The sequence below is a fragment of the Phascolarctos cinereus genome, unplaced genomic scaffold (genome assembly GCF_003287225.1).
Source record: "Phascolarctos cinereus isolate Bilbo 61053 unplaced genomic scaffold, phaCin_HiC Scaffold_8;HRSCAF=390, whole genome shotgun sequence".
Taxonomy (NCBI): domain Eukaryota; kingdom Metazoa; phylum Chordata; class Mammalia; order Diprotodontia; family Phascolarctidae; genus Phascolarctos; species Phascolarctos cinereus.
Genome location: NW_027556291.1, coordinates 36,530,635 through 36,551,566, shown reverse-complemented (window position 1 = coordinate 36,551,566; position 20,932 = coordinate 36,530,635). Strand labels below are relative to the sequence as shown.

The window sequence follows — 20,932 nt, the reverse complement described above, 5'->3', positions numbered from 1 at the left end:
TCAGTGACCTGCCTCCCAAATGACTTTTTTATACATTTACATTTATCCACTTTATTTTTATGCTGTATATATTTATGTACTTGTGTCTGACCATTTAAAATGTACACTCATTGCAAGGGAAGGATTGTTTTATTCTTTGTACTTATGTCCCCTGCACCTAGCACACATTCCTGGCACACATCATATATTGAATAAATGGGTGTTAATTGATTCCCCAGGTGCCTAAGGAATCTCTTTCTGACCAAGCACTTATCTGAGGGCATTAGAAATGCTTGTTACATTCTTATTATTAAATCTGTCATTATAAACTGCAGTTGGATCTGAAAATAGCAATTTCCTCTGACTTCCTAGCATCCATCATTTCTCTTCCGATCACTGAATATAAGAAGATAAGCATCAATATCAGTGGATCACAAGAAGAGGACATGTATACAAAACCTTTGGAAGGTGTGTAGTCACTGTGTAATCATGCTTGGCAGGAAACTTCCCTGGGAATATCTTTTCAACATACAAATGGATTAGAACATTCCTAATAGTTTATGTGTCTTTGGCACTTGAAGATTTGCAAAGCCCATTACTCACAACAATCCATCAAGGTCAGGAGTAGTAGTGGTTGGTTGTTGTTCTTCATGCTCAGAGAGGACCAAAATGACATCACTGCATCAGGGTCAACGTACAGTGTGTCTGATGGTGTCTGATCAGACCAATACAGGCTTGGAACGCTCTACCACAGGTTGGACACAAATAGTTCCTATGAACATTTGGAGTGGAAATGGCTCTAAATTTGTGCATCTCACATTATCTTCATTTTATGGAAGGCAAAGCTGATATTTACCAAGGTGACTTGATTTGTTCACCATAGTATTTGGAATTCTAGAAGCCAGGAGTTGGAACTAGGTCTTTTGATACTTCATTCAGTTCCTTTCTTATTCTCCTTAAGTAGAAGGAAATGCCAATACATAAGTAATCTCTCATTCCACTGGTATGAGAACTCCTTCCACTGATACAAATTGTAATCTACTTGTGAGTCATGTAACACTACCATCTCTAAAGAATTTAAAATGGGTATCACTCAGAGACAGTGATGAGTGTGAGGAGGCTATAATACTTAAAAGATAAGGAATTGGGAAAAATTGGAGTAAAGGATTTCATTACATATGTGTATGGTTCATAAAGAAAATGGACTGGCCTCATGGTAAGAGTACCAGATAACTGATAGACTGATAGATAGCTCATAGTTTCCACTGATATCCCCACAATGTCAAAAGAATGTAATGGGGGTGCCCCTAGCATGTTGGGTAGGTAACCTGTGGAAAACTTATGGGAAGACATGGATAGGGAGGACAGATAGTCAGGCATGGAAGTGTTGCTATCCACATCATTGGAGGGAAAATCCATATAGTTAAGGTAATAGTTCCATGAAGTTATTTGAGAAAGTTGCCTAAGCCTCACTGAAGTTGAGTCACTAGCCTGTAGTCAAGCAGCTAGCAAGTGTCAGCAGGGCAATTAGAACCCAGGCCTTCTTGACTGCAACATGAGCACTCTGTCTTTTATTCTGTGCAGCCATATTTAATCACTTAGGAAGACATTGATAATAGTAGATGCCATTTGTTTACAGTCAAAGCTCTTTCATATATATATGGATCTGAATAATTCTTGCAATAACCTAGAAAGGAAGTAATGCAAATATGGTTTATGGATGAGGAGATGGAGTCTCAGAAAGGTAAAATAACTTTCCTGGGGTCACACAGCTGGTTAGGTAGGATTTGAACAAAGGTCTTCCTGTTCTTAGTTCATCCATGCTTCCTCTAGAGTAAGTCACCTTGGAAAAGGCAAACCCAAGGTGTCTTAAAGAGATGAAGGAAAGCCAAGTTTATTGTGAAGAAAGAGTTTCAGACCTCCCAGCATTGACATAAACAAACATTGTAATGGGTATATCAGGTGTTGAACATCTGTGCTCTTTACCATTCCTAAGTGTGACATTTATAGGTATGGTTGGATGCTCTAGTTTATGATGAATCTAAGTAGCTTCATATTAAATAACAACAATTGTGTAGTGAAAACAGAAGGATGCTTTACCCCATTACTTGGGTTAATTGATAGTAAATGGTATTTAAAGTAGGTAAACAAATGATGACCATAACAGGAAACACAAGATAAAGTATGCTGTCTCTCCTAAGCAGTTGGTTAAATATCACCACCATCACCACCATCATCACCACCATGACCATCACCACCATCACCACTATCACCGCCATCATCACCACCATCACCACCATCATCATCACCACCATCACCACCATCATCACCACCATCACCGTCATCACCATCACCACCGTCACCACCATCACCACCATCGTCACCATCGTCACCACCATCACCATCATTGCCACTATCACCACCATTATCACCATCACCACCATTATCACCACCATCACCACTATCTCCACCATTACCACCACTGCTATTATACTTTCTTTAAAGCCTACACAATGCTTTCATTCTCTCGTTTGATCCCCACCACAATGCGATGAGGGCGGTTTACGTAATTATTATTAATAAAATTAGTGGTGGTGGTAGTAGTAATAAAAATAGTCTTTTTGAAGTTCAGATAGAGATCTAGGCACAAATCACTAACAATAATAATAGATAGCACTTATGTGGAGTTTAAAGGCTTGAACAACACTTTACAGATTTTATCTGATTTTATCCTTACAACAACCCTGAGAGGTAGGTACTATTATTATCCCCATTTTACTGATAAGAAAACTGAGGCTTAAAAAGGTTCCTTGTCCAGGACGAATTCTGAGGCAAAATTTGAACTCAGGTCTTCCTAATTCTAGGCTTAGCACTCTATCATTGGCACCACCTAGCTGATAACTTATTATTCTGTTACATTTCATGTTTGTCAAACTATTGCATAGGTGTATTATAATAACTGATTTTGTGAATGAATAAAATTTGGGGATATAAGGTGGTTTTGGAAGGTTCACTGAGCGAATCTAATAATAATATTAATGTTGTCCATTTTATAGAGGATAATGCCCAACATTTAAATAATGCCTTATAATTTGCTGAGCCATTTACATTTATTACCTACTTTGAGCGTCATGTGAACCCTTGGAAGGAAATCCTACAGGTATTATTATCCCCATTTTACCACGTCTAGAGAGGTGAAAGTGACTTGTCCGTAGTCACACAACTTATAAGTGACCCAGAGTGTAGTGGGTTGCCCCTTGTAGGAGATCTTCAAGCACAGGCTGGCTGATTGCCTGTCATTTTTTGTCGTGACAATTCTTCTGCATATTTTTTTCTTGAGTTATGGCTTGAACCTTTCCCTGATTACTCTAGTTCCCTTCAAGGCCCAGCCCGAAGGCTCAGTTAATAAAGTTAATAAAGGACTTTGCTGAGTTCACCAACTGTCCTATTTTGTATGTATTTTCTATTAGCTTTCATCTCTGGATATGTTGTTTCCTCCCAGTAGAATCTAAGCTCCTCAAGGTCAGGGAGTGTTTCATTTTTGTCTTTGCAATCCTAGTGTCTAACACTGTGCTTAGAACCTGCTGAAATTCTATGGTTTGGTGACTTGCCCATAGTCACACAGCTTGTATATGTCAATGACAAGATTTGCATGTGGATCTCCATTGATTCCAAGCCTAGAAGGAAATGGCTTCAGAGACGTGATATTTCTGGCCCACAATCATGCAGCTTTTCAGCAACAGAACCAATATTCTAAGTCAGCCCAGGTCTTTTCATGCATGTCCCTGGTACTGTGCAAGTCAGTGACCCGGTGATACCCACTTGGTAATAATGAAAAGAAAGTAAGCTCATTCAGAAGAATATGAATTACAAAAACCCATGTTATGTATGCATGCAATAGCAATTCATCAAAGCTCTCACTGTACCAAATTGGGTAGCCCCCAAACATGATCTCTAATTACTGCTAAGAATAGGGCAGGGCAGCACAGAAAGTATGAATGGTGAAAAGAGAAGAAAAAAATATTGTTTCCTTTTTATGACACATTTTAATTATTACTCTTACTAGAAATGATGTGATTTTCCAAAGCTGAAAAGTAGTTGACGATAATTTGAGGAGACTTTCTTTTTGCTTTTTGCTTAAAAAAAAAATAAGACTGAGCAAACAATTTTTTTTTTTACAAACATGTTTGTCCAAAAGATTATAATACTCTTTAAGATGCTATTCTCCTGTACTGGATCCATGTGTGATGAGGGACCTTTAAAACTAGGAACTGTTTACCTACAGGGCTCTAAATACTCCACCTGAATCATTAAAGTTTATCATGTAAATCCAAATTTAGAATCATTTTGAGCATTAAATATGTATTTGAAAGTCCCCAAATAGCACCCCAGGAACCATTAAGGGCTATCATGCAAATCTGTATTAAGGATGTTTAATATCAGTTTTGTCACCATTCTCATTTGCCATAAAATTGTCTAATTAGGTCCAGAGAATTTCATAGGTTAAGGGAAAACAGTCAGAATCACCATGATGCCATGCTAGAATAACTCTTTTTACAAGAAATCATAGAGGTTTTCTTGGCTGTGTCCCCATTGTGGAACTTCAGGGTGAGGATTTTGTCGTCATTAAATATGCTTCTCCTTTATCTTGGCTAAGAAGGCAGGAATGGGTCCTGGGTTACACTTCATGCATATCCCAGCTACCTCAATCACTTGACTGATGTGAAGTATACAGCCACAGTAGAGGAAATGGGAATCAATTTGAAATTTAATGAAAACACTTTCTTAAGGAAGGAAGCCATTCCCTGTTAGTCTCATCCTTCTAGTTAGGAAGTGGATTTTTCTTCTTTGGTGCAATGAAAGGCAGATGTTGGAGTAATACTCAGAAGATCCTAGCATCCCTTGGATTATTAGATGTAGTGATTTGAGCTTGGATTCTTCCTAAATTTATACTCTTGATACTTTTCAAGTTGACAGTTATCTTAAATTAAAATCATCCTCGGTTGTGGAGCATGAATAATGCTTCACTGGTTTGGCTCTGTAGTTCATTCAATCCAGTGTTATATTTCTCACAGGGACACTGTGGGGAGTGGAATGCGAGCTCATAGTTGTCCTCCATTAAGTATAACCTCAAGAAGTTTGGGATACCCCCCAAACATTTTCAAAATTTCAATGATGTGTGGTTATATCAATGTGGGTACTCCTTCCAATGGAACAGATTGCAGGGCATTTACTCCTCATCCTCCTGCCCTCTTATAATACACATGGAGACCTTTCTCAGCATATCTTGCTATGAATTCCTTTGCTGTCTCTGTATGACCAGCCTAACTCCCTTTGGAGCTGGCCATTTCTCTCCTAATATTTTTTACATCTGTCTTCCTGCCCTGTTCTTCACTAGGAATATGTTCCAGCCTATTCATCCCCACCATGCATCTCTCCATTGACCTTTGAATGACCTGCAATTTGGATTCTCCTGGGGCTGGAATATTCTGTGCTTTGCAGCTCCATGGCAACATTACAAGAATATTGTTGTTGAAAAGATGGTTCTTTGTTTCAAGAAGAAACTTGAGGTCATTAAATCCAATGCACAGTCTCCCAAAGGCAAACCAGCTCATTCTCCTCCTCTTGTTCAAACATCCTAGTTTACCTTAATAACCTAGTGTGAAAGTAACATCTCTGAATGTATCTAAAACTGTTTGGAAGCTATTGATATTTTCAGCCTGTGCCGCTGTCTCTTAGGGCACCTGCTGTGTAAAGAAGTACTTTCTTGTATTTACACCTAAAATATATTCTCTTTCAAGCTTCAAGATGGATCCCTAGTTCAAGGATGTTGAGATTTGTTGCATTAGAACATGTTCACTCTCCTATACTCTTCATAATTTTATAGACTAATTACATTCTCTGAAAGATTTCTTTTTTTTCCAGTCTGTAGCATCCTAATTATTTTGAACTGATTTACCTTCTGTTTGTCCCCACCACCCTGAAAAGAAAAGGCCTCAAACCTAAACCTCCCAGATCAGTTAAAGCCCTGTGTAGTTTTATCTCTGGCCTAGGGAAACCAGCATTCCTTTGTCTTAGTATTTTTTTTTTAATTTTGTCCAGTGATTTAAAGTAGAAGTTTTAAAGTGGTGATTTTGAATGAAGTCTGAACAAATCGAGAAGACTATGAAATTGCTGCTAAGTGGTGCTCTAAGGCAAAAAAAAAAAAGGAGGGAAATCTATCATTTTACAGATCTTTCTCCTAATTCCACTAAGAAAAATAAAGATTAATAGAGCTTGCCCTTTGATCATTAGGTACCTGATGGACAGCCAGAGATATGGAATAAAAATTAAAAAAAAAAAAATCAAAAGCCTAAGCTTCCTTACTAGGTTTATTTTCAATTTTTTAATGTCCTTGTAGATTTTCGTTTGGAAGTTTACAGGAATTGGTATTTTTGAAATGACTTTGGTAACCAACTTTCAAAAGTCTTTATACAAGCTAACAGAATTCTTGTTAGTTTGATTTTTTATTATCGATTTTGCAATTATGACTTATTAAGTGGTTATTTTTAAGGCAAGCATATAAATTGCTTTTCCTTTTCACCTTTTTGAGCTAGAGAAGAAATTTCTATGTGCCAGGCCAGCTTTGAAAACTGTCAGCCAGAAATGTGTACTTCACCTTTAAGCTTAGCCTTGCAAAAAAGTAAGAGGTTGGTTAGTTTAAAAATAAGTTTTATGGAAATATTTTGTTTTTACATCATAGTTGTTTCAAAACATAAGGTGTCCCAAAAGTCTTAGTAGGGTTTTAAGTTTAGAACGCCCCGTGTAATATTGCTGCACCCCTCAGCCACCCCTCCCTTATAAGCGTAGGATCCCCTCCAAGAGATAATCTCCCCATTCACACTTTTACTTGTGGATTGGCTGTAAGGGCTACTCCTCCCAAGGTCATAGGACACTATTTGAGTCTGTAGTACTAAAACTTTAGTTTTGAAGACCCCACTGGTAAGTGTACCTCAAACAGTAGGTGTGAAGAACTCAAATCCTTAACATTTATTAATATGGCATAGTAGGAACAGTGGTTAGAAAATACCCCTGCCCCTCAAAACCTGAGGCCTATGCTCCATACATACACACAACATCCACTGGAATAATGGTCCTGAACTTAGTGTGTGATAATAGTGAGGCCCACACATAGGAACACATGTGAACAAGGAAAGTCCCACCTCTGGTAGTACAGGTTCATGGGCATCTTTCTTTTCCCTATGGTATCCTCATGCTGCTCCCCTCCCCCAACCCCAGTGTGCAGTGTGTCTTCTGAGAGAATAACTCAGCAGGCTTCCCTCGGTCTGCTCCTCTTAACTCTTTAACTCAGGACTACCAGAGATAGGGCTCTCACGAATCAATACTTAACACTTTTCTGTGCTGCCAGAAAGCATGCCCCTTGAAACAATTTCCTTCTCCTTAACTCTCTGTGTCTGTCTCTCTGCTGCCTTCTGGATGTAGTATCTTTAATTAGGTACTATTTGGAGTGGAGTAGAGGCAGGAAAAGACCTCCTGTACAAGTGGGATTTGAGCTATGGTCATTGCAGAGCTGTTCGTTGGTCGCAGTTCTCAAGTTTTTTAAAGTTATTTTTCTTTACATTGTATAAATTATTTTCCTGCCTCTACTTGCTTTGCTCTGCATCAACTCTTACGGATCATCTCATATTTTTCTGAAATGACTATATCCTTTTTTAATTAATTAATTTATTATTAGTTTTCAACCATCACTTCCATAATTTTTGAGTTTTAAATTTTCTCCCCCTTCCCCCCCTCCATCCCCAAGATGGTGTGCAGTCTGATATAGGCTATACATGTACATTCCTATTAAACATATTTTCACATTAGTCATGTTGTAAAGAAGAATTAGAACCAATAGGAGGAAACACCAGAAAGAAGAAACAAAGCAAAACAGAAGAAAAAAAGAACAAATAGTATGCTTCGATCTGCATTCAGACTCCATATTTCTTTCTCTGGATGTGGATAGCATTTTCCATCATGTGTCTTTTGGAGCTGTCTTAGATTTTTGCACTGCTATGAAGAGCCAAGTCTATCAAAGTTAGTCATCACACAATGTGGCTGTTACTATGTACAACTTTCTCCTGGTTCTTCTCACTTCTCTCAGCATCAGTCCATATGAGTCTTTCCAGGTTTTTCTGAAGTCTGTTTGCTTATCATTTCTTATAGCACAATAGTATTTCATTACATTCATATACCACAACTTGTTCTGCCATTTCCCAATTGATGGCCATCCCCTCAATTTCCAATTCTTTGCCACCCCAGAAAGAGCTGCTATAAATATTTTTGTACACGTGGGTCCTTTTCCCATTTGTATGATCTTTTTGGGATACAGTCCTAGAAGTGCTATTGCTGGGTCATAGGGTATGCACATTTTTATAGCCCTTTGGGCATAGTTCCAAATTGCTCTCCAAAATGGTTGGATCAATGACTGTATCCATTTCATCACATCTTAGGGTACAATAATGTTGGAATGTAATTTCATAGTAATTATGTGCCATAATTTGTTCAGTAGCCAGTGTGATGGTGCATACCTGTTACCCCTACTACTTGGGAAGCTAAGGCCTGAGTTCAGTTGTTCTGAGCTACAGTAGGGTTAAAGCTGAGCAAGTATGTGTTATAAATCTCACACCAATATGGTGAGCCCTGAGAGCCAGAGGATGGAATGGGACAGGACACCAAGCTGCCTAAGGAAGGGCAAACTGGTTATAATTGGAAATGAAACCAGTTAGAGTTTCCATGCTGATCAGCAGTGAGGTCAATCCATAGCACTTCCAGCTTAAGTGAGATAGGGGGACCCAATCTCCAAAAAAATATGGTTTAGCCATTCCCTAATTGATGGGTACCACCCTAGATTTCATTTCTTTGCTATAACAAAAAGAACTGTTATAAAGATTTTTGAGCATGTGAATCTTTTCCTCTTTCTTTGATCTCTTTGGGCTATAGGACTGGTAATGGCATTACTGAGTCAAAGGACTGGCACAATTTCATGAGTTTGGGGGCATAGTTTCAGATTGCTTTTCTATATGGTTGGACCGATTCACAACTTTACAAACCAGGCATCAGTGTGTCTGTTTGCATATATCTTCCCTGCCCTTCCCCCTCCCAGTGATTTGACATTGTCTTTTGTTTATTCATGTTTCCAGGGTTAGTTTTCAGATTGGAGTTTTATGCTTGGGTTAGACTCTGCTCCCTCCGCTACTCTGGGGTATTATGAGAAGGCCCTGTTTAGTTTAGGTTGGAATGAGTAAGAGAAGGTCCAGCCTTCTACAGGAATTTCTGGGCTTTGGCTGAATCTCCTGATGGCTCTTCTTAGGTTTTGGCCTTGGAGCCTTGCCTAACTCTTTCTTGTATAGTCTCAAACCTGGAGTTGATTCTATCCCTTGCTGTGACCCTGTCCTTGGCACATATAGGAGCTTAAGAAATGTTTATTGGATTGGATCAGTGAGATGTGGTTGATTGTGCTGGCAGCAGGCCTACTGCAAAACCCCTTGTGCTCTGCTTTCCCAGTGCTGCTGGGGCCCTTTTGCCTGCTGTGGCTTGCTGGCTGCTCTGCCTGGACTCTTTTCCTCCAGGGTGCTGTTCTGGACCCATCTGTTACTGTGAGTTGGGTGTGGCTCCCCGAACATTGCCTGAGCACCCACCTGGCCCCATCTGCTCTGCGTTTGTGCAACTTACTTGCTTTGCCTGCTTCCTCCCTTGCTTTGTTTACACTCAGAGCTTCCATAGGATTCTGACAGTCTTTTTGTCCAGCCTGGATATAGCTGGATGAAAGGAGAGGTTGGTGCAAGACATTTATTAAGCTTTTTCCTGCAATTGTTTTCTAACTGGTTTCTCTATGACATGTCTCTAGCCACTTTGCTCTCTTCTCCACTCAGCTGCTGAGGTGATTTTCCTAAAGCATTGGTCTGACTGTGTGTCACCTCTCCCCACCCCTCCACCTCTTGCTCAGTGAGCTACAGTGGCTGCCTCCAGTATCTTATTGGCATTTGAAGCTCTTAATAACCTGACCCTTTCCTACCATTCCACACCTCACTTCCTTCCATGCACTCTCTGATTCATTTACACTGCCCTATTTGCAGTTCCTCAAAACCAGCACCCCATTTTTCATCTCTATGTCTTTGCACTGACTGTCCCTTCACCTTTCCTTCTTCATTCTAGCTTCCTTCAAGACTCAGTTGAAATCTCACCTTGTACAAGAGGCCTTTCTAGATCCTCCTCCATCCCCTCAGCTGCTAATGTCTTCCTCTCTCAGACTAAATTCATCTACTCTGCATGTTTTATATGTATGTAGTTTGCATGCTGTTATCCTCCCTCCTCATTAGAATATCAGCTTCTTAAGGGAAAGATCATATTTGCCTTAAAAAAGTCCAGCACTTAGTAAAGTACCTGACAAATAGTAGGCATTTGATAAATGCTTTTAGGCTGACTTATTCTGTCTCCACTAGATCCTGTACTCTCTGGACTCCCATAAATCTTCCAGAGGAGATGTAGCCAATATTTTGGAGGCCTTCTAGGTCTTTCAATATTTCGTGGGTACCAATGAAGTCCTTGAATTTTCTTTTTATTTTCTCTCACTTTCACAAGACTGGCTTAGTACCTTTTCTGATCCTACATTTTCTGCATAACATTTTTTATGCCTCTTTCTTATGTTAAGGTCATCAGTGTTAATGTGGTACAACCTGTTTTTGCCCAACATCTTCCTCACTTGTCAGTGCTCTGTGGGTGACCTACAATGTTGATTTTTCAGAGATTGTGCTATTCCATGATTCGTAGGCTATAAAGGGCATGAAATCTGTGGAACAGCACAAGTCATACACTCTACAAATACTGTAATCATTTTTAAAAAAAAGCTAAAATACACCTAACATTAAAACTTTACTAATCTCAACAATATTTCTTTGATGGTTCTGAAGATACTTCAGTGCTTTGCAAAATTTAATGTGATACATGCACACACACGTGTAGTTAGCTGCTGTAACCTCAAAGTTACCTGTGTTTTAGTAGTCGACAAAATAATGAGACGTGATAGTGTCCATAACATTTTCTGACACTATGGAATACGAGAGATGAGAGTTTATAAGCTAACCTACGGAATGCACATAAAACTTCGCATAGATAAGAAATATTTATTAAATGTAAATGGAACCCCTTGGGATGGGTATCTGAGATTTGGGCCTGTGACTTAATCCCGGTGGGGAATTCACGCTGGAAATTCCCTTCACCAATGCAAATTGGCACCTCATTTATTATGTAAAGCCTGAGAGAGCAGCCTGGAGCACTGAGGGCTTAAGTGACTGGCCCAAAGTCACCCATCTAGTAAGTGTTGGAGTCAAGACTTGAGCCCAGGTCTGCCTGAATCTCTGTCCACTGTGCTACACTGCTTCTCCATCCCTGGAGGGTGTCAACATATTGATGACCATCTAGGATAGCATATGATGAAAAAGCCTAAAAATATGCCCAGATCTCTCCCATAATTAAAAACTTTCACTTGACCCTGCCTTTCCTTCAAGCTCTTGTCCTATATCTCTCTTTTCCCAATTGAATTGTAAGGCAAAGCTCTCTGTAGTTCTACTGTTTCTTGCCCCCTATATATCTGGTCTTCATCTGAAATGGCTATTTTGAGGTTGATAATGATTTCTTAATTGTCAAATAAAATGGTCATTTCTTAGTCCCCTTTCTCCTTTACAATTGTTGTTAAGCACCAAATTTCTCTGGATACTCTCTTTTCCATGGATTTTCATGGTACTTCTTTGTTGTGGTTGTCTTTTTACCTCCCAGAATACTTCTTCTCAATCTTCTTTGCAAGATCATCCCATTATACGTGAGTATATCCCAGAGCCCTGGACAGACATTATAGATTTACAGGTAGATGGACCCAGTCCTAAATATGACAAAGAGAACAGATTGGATTACTTTGGGCAAATCATACAGGTTTCAAAAAGCTACTCACACACATGTGCACACACACAAAACATCTTATTTGTAAACATCAGTAGTCGTGCAGTGATGCTGTTTGACCATGCACCGTGGACCACCACGGTTTTCAAAGAATCCAAATTATGGGTGACCCAAAGGGCAATGATAAAGCACCTTTTGGGTATGAGTAGGCTGCAGCATATTGTTGATGATAACTTAGATGCAGGAAGTATCATAAAAAAGATTACCCAGATGTCACTTGCAGTGATAGGCAGTGAATAGATGTTAGTTTGTGCCAATATTCTTTACTCATTTTAGACAGGCAAGCCTCACTTCCCACCCGGGAGACCATACATCAAAGACAGAGTGTCAGGTAGCATGATGAAGCAAAAAATGTGTGGTATTCATGGAGTATCAAAATGATGAGCATTGTAGGGTGTTTCTAAAGAAATGTGGGGTGCTTGAAATACTTAAAGTGCCACTGACTCATTTTTTCTTTTTTCTTTAACTCTCCCTGTATTTTTCCCCAAATTCTCCAACATTGCAGTAGATCTGTAATTTCACAGATGTAGGTATTCTTGCCAATTATAGAAATTATAATCCATTTGTACCTTCTCATTTTGTATAACTCTCATCTGTGTCCTTTCATAAGTTTTCCATGAAGAGTCCACTCATTGTGATAGGGGCCTTCCTTGCTTTGTCTCACTGTTATAAGAATATGATAGAGCACGTGGACTGTCCAACGCTTACCTCTCTCATCATATGAGAAGCCCATCATCTTTTACTGTAATATCTATCTATGTATATATAATATATATATATATATATATATATATATATATATATATATGCATATGTACATATATATTCATATATATTGCAAAAGGCTGCAAAAATATTTATTGAAACTAGAAAAATCTTTTTGAAAAACTTAAATTCTCCTGAAAGATGTCCTTCAATTTGTACTTCCACCATGGGCAAAGACAGAAGGAAAGTGTATGAAATATAAGTTAAGGATAAAAAGCCAAAAGGAAGAAAATAATTGGATTACCTAGCAACACGGAAATAGCACCAGTGTTTTCCAGGGTCTTTGAAAATCCCAGTTGGAAGCCCAGATCTACTCTGAGGCCAGGTGACCTGTCAGGAACCAAGAGGAAAATACAATTTCAAAGAATAGGTTACCGTTAGTCCTCAAAGGTGGCCTGTTTCCTACTAAACCAGTTTTACCCAGGCGTTCTGGTCACAAGGGCTTACAACCACCTGAGCCCTCCCATCTGCCTGCCCTGGTAGAGATATGTGGAGGGTCCCTCTGATGCATGCAGAAATCCCTACTTGAGATCCATGAAGTGGATGTCCACGATGAGGAGGCATTTCTTAGACAGTGAGCGAGAGGCCAGAGAGAGAGCACAGTAAAAAGACCTGGTGCTCCAGATCCACACTGGTCTCAGAGTTGTTCTCCTCAATGCCCTTGGCTGTGCTGACACTCAAGAAGTGGTGCACCATGTCTTTCCCTGAGGTGTCTGGTACTAGTTTCAGCTGATTGTTTTCCAGTGACATTCCCAAAGGGAGACATGAGTCTGGGAAGGTGGGAGCCCTCACCGTGTAGATTTTCACATCGGGGAATTTGACTTTACAGGCATGGGGATAGAAACAGCCTTAGAAGCCACAGTAATACTCACAGATATGCACATTACTATATTCCTGGGAGAAATCCTTCGAATGCTCAGCCACTCCTCCTGACTTGGGGTAGGGGTAGAACAGTGAGCACAGAGTGGAACAAGTTGCACTTCAGCGTGTTGTACAGTCATTCTGGTCCAGTACTACCACCACATCCACCTCAAAAGTACCACTAGGGCCTGGTAGCCAGAATCTTTGACCCACCCACAGGTGCTAATGACGCAGCCACTGAAAGAGGCTCCGTGGTTCGCCTCATAGTGTTTATTGAAGATGTCTGCAAAGCATAACATAATGTAATCTTATTGTAAAGCTTAATGTTGGTACCAGGCATGGTGAAGCCAAAATGATAGACCAGTCAGTGGGTCCTGGATACAGAAACCTTCCTCTACATCAGTGAGTTGCTCAATGTAAAGGGCTCCCATAGTTCCAGGAATGGACACAGAGTCTTGGCTAATATCCAGCTCCACATAGGTGAGTCACCGGCCTAGTTGCACAGTGTAATTGAGTAACAGGTGGCACACTGTGCACTTTCCCACATATATAAGGCCAATTACCATTGCTCGAAGACCTCATTCTTCTTCCTCATGCTCTGTTTGCAGTCTCATTTGTTCCAGGGCTGTGTGAGTGTTATGATAAAATAGCTTGGGAGTATCTTTGGAGACATAAGCCATCTTAGTGTGCCCACTCAGCTGAAGTAGGCTGTTGTGCTCAGGCATGACAAGTGAAGACAGCCACTTTGGCACCTGCATCTAAAATGAATCTTTTTGTTTCAAGTTAGTTCTGTGCCATAGATCTCTGCCATGCCAGCCAGTAGTTCCAGCTGGGCTGATTGGGAGACCTCCACTTCAGAATACAGTTCTGTCTCCGATTCTAACTTGTCCTTAGCTAGTGGCTTCTTTTCATTGTTGGATTCCTCTGCCTCCTTATCTTCTGTGTGGGCACTGTTTTGGGAGCTGCACTAGAAATTAGAGCCCTCTTGGGCCCTTCCACGAGGCAGAGGAAGCCCGAAGAGGCAATGCACCAAGCATTTCCTGTTCATATATTTTTGATGACATCCTTATACCATTTCTCCTGTCTAATTCCTTGGTTGCGATGTGTTAGAGCCTGCTCATGTCCCTTCTGAAATACCTTGATGTTTCTGTTTCCCTGCTGAGTATTTAAGGAATTGGCATGATTATTCTCCTAACACTGAGTAGATTGCTCAAAAGTTCATTTTCATTCAGTTTAATCCACCAAGTATTTATTAAGGACTTATTATGGGCAAAGCCTTGCGTCAGGCCCTGGGGGTGCACAGACAAGAATAAGGTTCCTGCCCTCCAGGAGGTAACACTACCCAAATTGGCTAGTTTTCAAAATTCTCCCCAAAGATGAATCCATTCTACAGAACTCTGTGTATGTGTATGTATGATTTTCTTTTTAAAAAAGACTTGGTCATACATTCATACTCAATTTATAGGAGGGTGAGTATAGAATTATACAATACTGACATGTGGGATCAAACTTTGGAGGCCCCTGCAGTAGAATGTGGTAGCACTTGATTTCATTCTTCCGTGGCAGAATGTTAGTCTAAAATAATAACTATCAATGATTGTCTAGAGAACTGAGAGTTAAAGTGACCTGCACAGGGCTACGTGGCCTGTATGTGGCCCACATGGAGAACTTGAACCAAAGTCTTCCCAGATCCAAGGCCAGCTCTGTTCTAACACCTTCACATGAAGGAGAAGTCATCCCTTCCAACAAGGGAACAAAGCAATGCATTGGCCCATGTCTGAGAATGGTTATCAAATTTCATACTCTACCTTATCTCCCCTTCAAGGACATTATATTCCAGCCAAACTGGATTGTTCCTTACTCATATCCTACCTCTTGCTTCTTTGTGATTCTCCCATCTTTGTCCTGGAATGGACACCCCTGAATCTATCACTGAAGTCTTTCCCTTGCTACAAGGATTAATTAAGGTATCACGTCCACCATGAAGAATTTCCTGACCCTCTCTAATAATCCCCATCCAAGTGAGAGTACACTGTGCTTCATGAAATAGCCAGTTAGCCTTAACAAACATTACCTCATATTTTTCTTAACATTTTCTTTGAATCCATCCTCTTTCTCCTATTGAATTTTCAGCTCCTGGAGAATAGGACCTGCATCTCATCTATCTTTTCTTTTATCCCCTGCATCTACCATAATATCCTGATGAACTTAATAGCTATTTGATAGCTCAGTGAACAGTAGCTACTCAATAACTGTTGGTTGAACCGATGTCACATCTAAACCTCATATTTAACATGTCTAAAACTAGACTTGTTATCCCCTCCTCAAATTTGCTTCTCTTTCTGACTTCACTATTTCATTGTGTCATTATTGTTGGCCTAGTCTCATGTTTGAAAGTTTCCTCTTCTTTCCTAGGCAATGCTTGCTAGTTCTCCCTTTTTCTATCTGTTGAATCATTCCCCACCTTTTCATTTCCACTACTACTACTACCCTAGTACAGACCTTCATTACCAACCATCTTGACTATTATAAGACCCTCCTAATAAATCTTTTTGTTTTCATTCTGTCTTTTGATTCATATTTAATGCAAATTCCAAACTAATCATATGTTCCAGAGTCCCCAGGACCCCTAGATAGAGTTCCTACGGGGTCATGCTTTGGCGTACTTCACCATTTTGATGACATCTCTTTGAACTTAGCTGTGGAGGCTTCTAGGAAGAGAAAGCTAGAAGAGTGAAATTAGATCATCCATTTTGCAGCATGGAGGAAGAAGTGTCTCTGGGCAGGATTGAAGTCTGATTTCTAGATGCTAGATTTCCTACTGACTCTTTTGGGACACTGGTAGAATGTGGTAGCAGTGGGACAGCATTCAGAACTATTGGGATGCTCACTAATGCACCCACCCTACTTCCTTCTATATTTTAAGGGGAAGAGACTGAAGAAGAGGCAGCAGTTTGACCCCCTCCTTCCCCATGTCCTACCTTTGCAGTCAAAGCTGGAAGAATTTATATATGATGTCTGCCTTCTGATTACCCCACCTTGCATGGTCATATATGTCCCACATCCGATAATAAACAAAGAAAATGCAGCAACTTCCAAATCCTTTTTAGTATGAGGTGCAAAGTGGGGAGGAGAAAGCACTGATCTGATAGGGAATTCCAGAATCTAGGTGATAAATGATAATATCATACCCCACAGGTAAATACAAATTTCCATAAACAGAAGAACCTATAGGCAAAGAGCCTTAATATGCATACACACACCCATACACACCCTGGATGTAACAGAGATATTGTTCTTGTTGTTGTCCATCCTTTGTTTTTGAAGATGATCGGTGACGTCACAGTGTGATGTCTTGATTTGCGTGTGATTTAGATTTCAGTGAGGTGGAGTCAGCAGCCTCACTTTCTCTTACAGAGTCATCCAAGTCCGGTGGCCAGACAAAAGTTGACTGGTGGTGGCCTGGGATGTAGTGGGTGACCTTGGCACCTTTGATGTTTGACCAAGTTCTAAGCCAGAGGTAGGGAACCTACAGCCTCAAGGGCACATGTGGTATGTGGAAGTTTGAATCCAGACTTCCCAGAACAAATCTCCTTAATGAAAGGATCTGTTCTGTAAAACTTGGACTCAGTCAAAAGGCTGTACCCAAGGACTTAGAAGACCAAGTGTGGCCTCGAGGCTGAAGGTTCCCCACCCCTGCTCTAAGTACTTCACAGTGCCTGCTTTGTGGCTGTTGGAAGAAATTGTTCTTATCCACTCATTCTACCATGGGACCTCTTCACATGCTTGGGGGTAGATATCCCCCTAACTCACTGACAAGTTTAAGGCCTTAACCTGGTTTAGCCTCTCTGCTGATATGGTTTTTACCAGGTGTGGCCACTGTGAATGTTACAGCTTCTTAGACCTACAGTTGAGAGTTAGGTGACAAATGGACACCAAAGTGCTCAGCAGGCTTTCACATCAGAGGTACTAGAACTCCTTGAACACTTCATATGCCCCAGCTAGCCACTTGTGGCTAATATGTGCTGGAACTGGGAAGGATTAGCCTCCGATTAGATATTTGTACTTCACAAACCTAGGGCTGCCACTCATATCTCTTACCGGTGGGACACCCTGTGCTTTGTGACATACGGTAATGCTACCATTAGAGCAGCCACTTCCTTCTGGAGATCTTGTTCCTGGGAAGTCTTTTTTGTGATAGTTCCTTTAATTCTTCTTTTACTGTTCCCTTCTCTCTTGTTCTTCCAGTTCTTGTTCTTCTACAAATAATGACAGATAATCTATGTCTCTAATTGTTTTCCCCATAAGCTATTGGAGAGTGGTAGATGCCTCCAAGCTGCCTTAGAGCGTATGCTTAAATTGGTAAAGGGAAATGAAGGTGGTCTTTGCTTTTTCTTCCATGGTCATAGGATTGTGATACTATCCACTAGATAAATCCAGAACTAAGAACTACTGGCTACCTAGCAAAGAGCCCAAGGTATCTTAAACCCATGGCATAGAATAGTAGTCCATTTGAGTTATTTTGTTTGAAGTCCCATAGTCTATATACATTTGTATCTTTCCATTCTTCTTTAGTACCTCCACCATGGGTGTGGCATAGTATTTGATAGATTCCACAATAATGTGTTGATAAATAGGCCCCTCAGATAGTTTCTGAATTCTTCTATCAGAGATAAAGGAATTTTACTAGATCAGCCTTCAGTGGTCTTGAATCTTGGGCACATCCCACTTACCACCCATGCAGAAAGAATATACTTGTCTTCTGATTAAGCTGCTTCTTCTGCAACTGATACTTGCACATTTTTGGTAGTAGGCAATCACAGCAAAATGCTTCAGGATCCACTCCTGATTTTGACTACCTATCACTTATTTCTATCACTCTTTGTCTCTCTTTTCTTGTAGTACTCTTAACAGGCTACCTAGTATTCATGGGCCTCCTAGTATTTCGTATGCGCTGTAATTCTTTCTGATTAATTGATGTTTGACTGAGAGTTCCTGGTTCTGACTAGACCAGAGCCTCAGTGTCTGCTTACCTGTTGATACCAAGTCTATTTGGAGAACCTCAGGTTCACTTTGATGTATCCTAGATGAGTAATCTTTATCACTCACTCCAACAAGTCTAAATGCTTTCAAAGATTGTAAAGGTATTTTCCTTGGATGTCTCTGATAGGAAAATTGGAATGTAATAGTCACTTGAGAGGCACTGTTAAGGACAGCAGTATAGGCCTCATTTTTAACCTTTGTCATCATCTCTGTAGGGGGTCCTATGAGTTCAGATATAATGAATCTGTGCAGAATTGATGATCAAGTCATTACCACTGTTCTTGGGATCCAGGTAAACTTTTCCCCTGGTCCTATCTCTTTTTCTAATTCTGGATCAGAAGGTTTTAGCTTCTACAGTACTAAGACTGGATTTTCTTTACTGGTATGTCCAATATATATATGGCCATCATAATTATAGTAGAAGATAGATCTGCTTCTCTGGTTATATCCAAAGTTGCTAGATGGTGATGTTCTTATATCAGACCATCATGGCCTCTTTTTCTTTGGTCCTTTACCTTTCCAAGGAGTTTAATCTCACACCCCCACCTCTGTTGGTTTCTGCCTTCAAATCTGTACCTGTAGTATGGCTTCCTTGCTTTCCTACCATGGCCCTAACTCAAGAAGATGTTTTTTGGATTACTAAAGGTTGAGACTTTTTTGTTTTACAGAAGTACTATGGTCTTCCACCTCTGTTGGTGTTTGCCTCAGTTTGGCTAACTGGTAAGTGGCAGATATGTCTGAAGACCAATACTGTGCAGTTATAACTCAGGTTTGTCTCAGATCTCTAAGTGTTTGCTGCAGTCTGAGTGTACACATATTTTTTTTTAGGTATTACTGCCCATCTCTGTATTAATTTCTCTCCATGGCAACCTAGTCAACTATAAAGTCGGAAAGCATTTGCACCTCCACCATTTTGCATCTCTAGGTTTTGTAAAAATATTTGCTTTGTTCTATAGTAACAATTCAAAGGGTTTCCCCACAGCATCCCACCCTAAAATCACTGAAATTCAATTGGCCTACTCCAAATACTTAGTCTGACCCTTGAACAAGATCTCTAGCATGACTTTATAAAGGCGTATTAGGAACCCTTTACTTTTTTATAAATCTTGAGTGTGTGAAGATTTCCTCTGGCAGAATGGGCAGAGGAGAACAATTTGTTCCAATGACCATGAAGGTGGCTGAAGCTTGCAAGCACTGTGGAGTGCTTTCCCAGGCCATTGCCAGTCTTCCTAACTTTTGCCCTGCCACTGGACTTTGATGGCTCTGGAAAAGAGTGAGGGTGATGACTTTGTATACCTCTGCCTCACTTCAATCCAATTCACATGTGAGTCAAGACATCACCCTCTGAAGCAAAGGATGAGCAGCATTAACAGCAGTGCCTTGTTTTATGCCATGCAGCCTTTAGTCCCTGCATAGATGCGAAAGATCTTTCTTTAAGGCCCTCTATCAATCTAGCTTTCTTTTATGATTCTGTTGCCTTCCAAGAATATGTCTAATACCCAGCTGATTCAAACTTCCCATGATTAATTCTTTTAGAGAACATGGTCCCTGTCTTAAAAAGATCCCTAATAAGGTCCAATAGATGAAACAGGAGGTTTGGTTTAAGCCTTCCCTGATGAGAAGCATCACTTTTAGATTTAAATGTGACTCTCATTTTTTTCTGTGGGAATGCTTTCTTTCTTCACTAAGGTGAATTCTAACCTTTCTAAACAATTATTCCTCCTCAGAAGCTGGTCTCCAGATTGGCTCCTAGGTTCTCCTGGCAGTGTATCAGGAATGTTTGACTCATCAAATGGGTCACATAATTCACAGAACAATTCCCGAGTGACCTCATATTGCTTGGTGCTAATTCACATTGCTCTTTCTTTCTCCAGGTCTTTCAGAATGTATCAGTAAGCTCTTCAGTCTTGTACTCTGCATCTACTCATCTACTGTCCAGCCCTCTATGGTTTTCAGTATCTATAACACAGCCATACAATTTAATCATTTCAGGACCCATCTTATTAAGAGATTGTGCCTCCTCATCTCTGCCTCCTGGATTCCTTGGCTTCCTTTAAGTCTCAAATAAAGTTCTATCATCTATAGGAAGCCTTTCCCAACCCCTTTTAAATCTAGTACTTTCATTCTCTTGATTATTTATTTGTCCTGTATATAACTTGTGTGTATATAGTTGTTTGCTTGTTGTACTAGTATTAGATTGTGAACTCTTTGAGGGCAGGGACTGTCTTTTGCCTTTTTATGTATCCCCAGCACTGAGCACAGTGCCTGGCACTTAGTAGATACTTAA

General features: G+C 40.2%; 1 pseudogene; it reads right to left on the bottom strand.

Annotated features, from left to right (window-relative positions):
• Positions 1 to 13,262: 13,262 nt before the first annotated feature.
• On the bottom strand, positions 13,263 to 19,252 carry LOC110197706 (polyribonucleotide 5'-hydroxyl-kinase Clp1-like; annotated as a pseudogene).
• Positions 19,253 to 20,932: the final 1,680 nt, after the last annotated feature.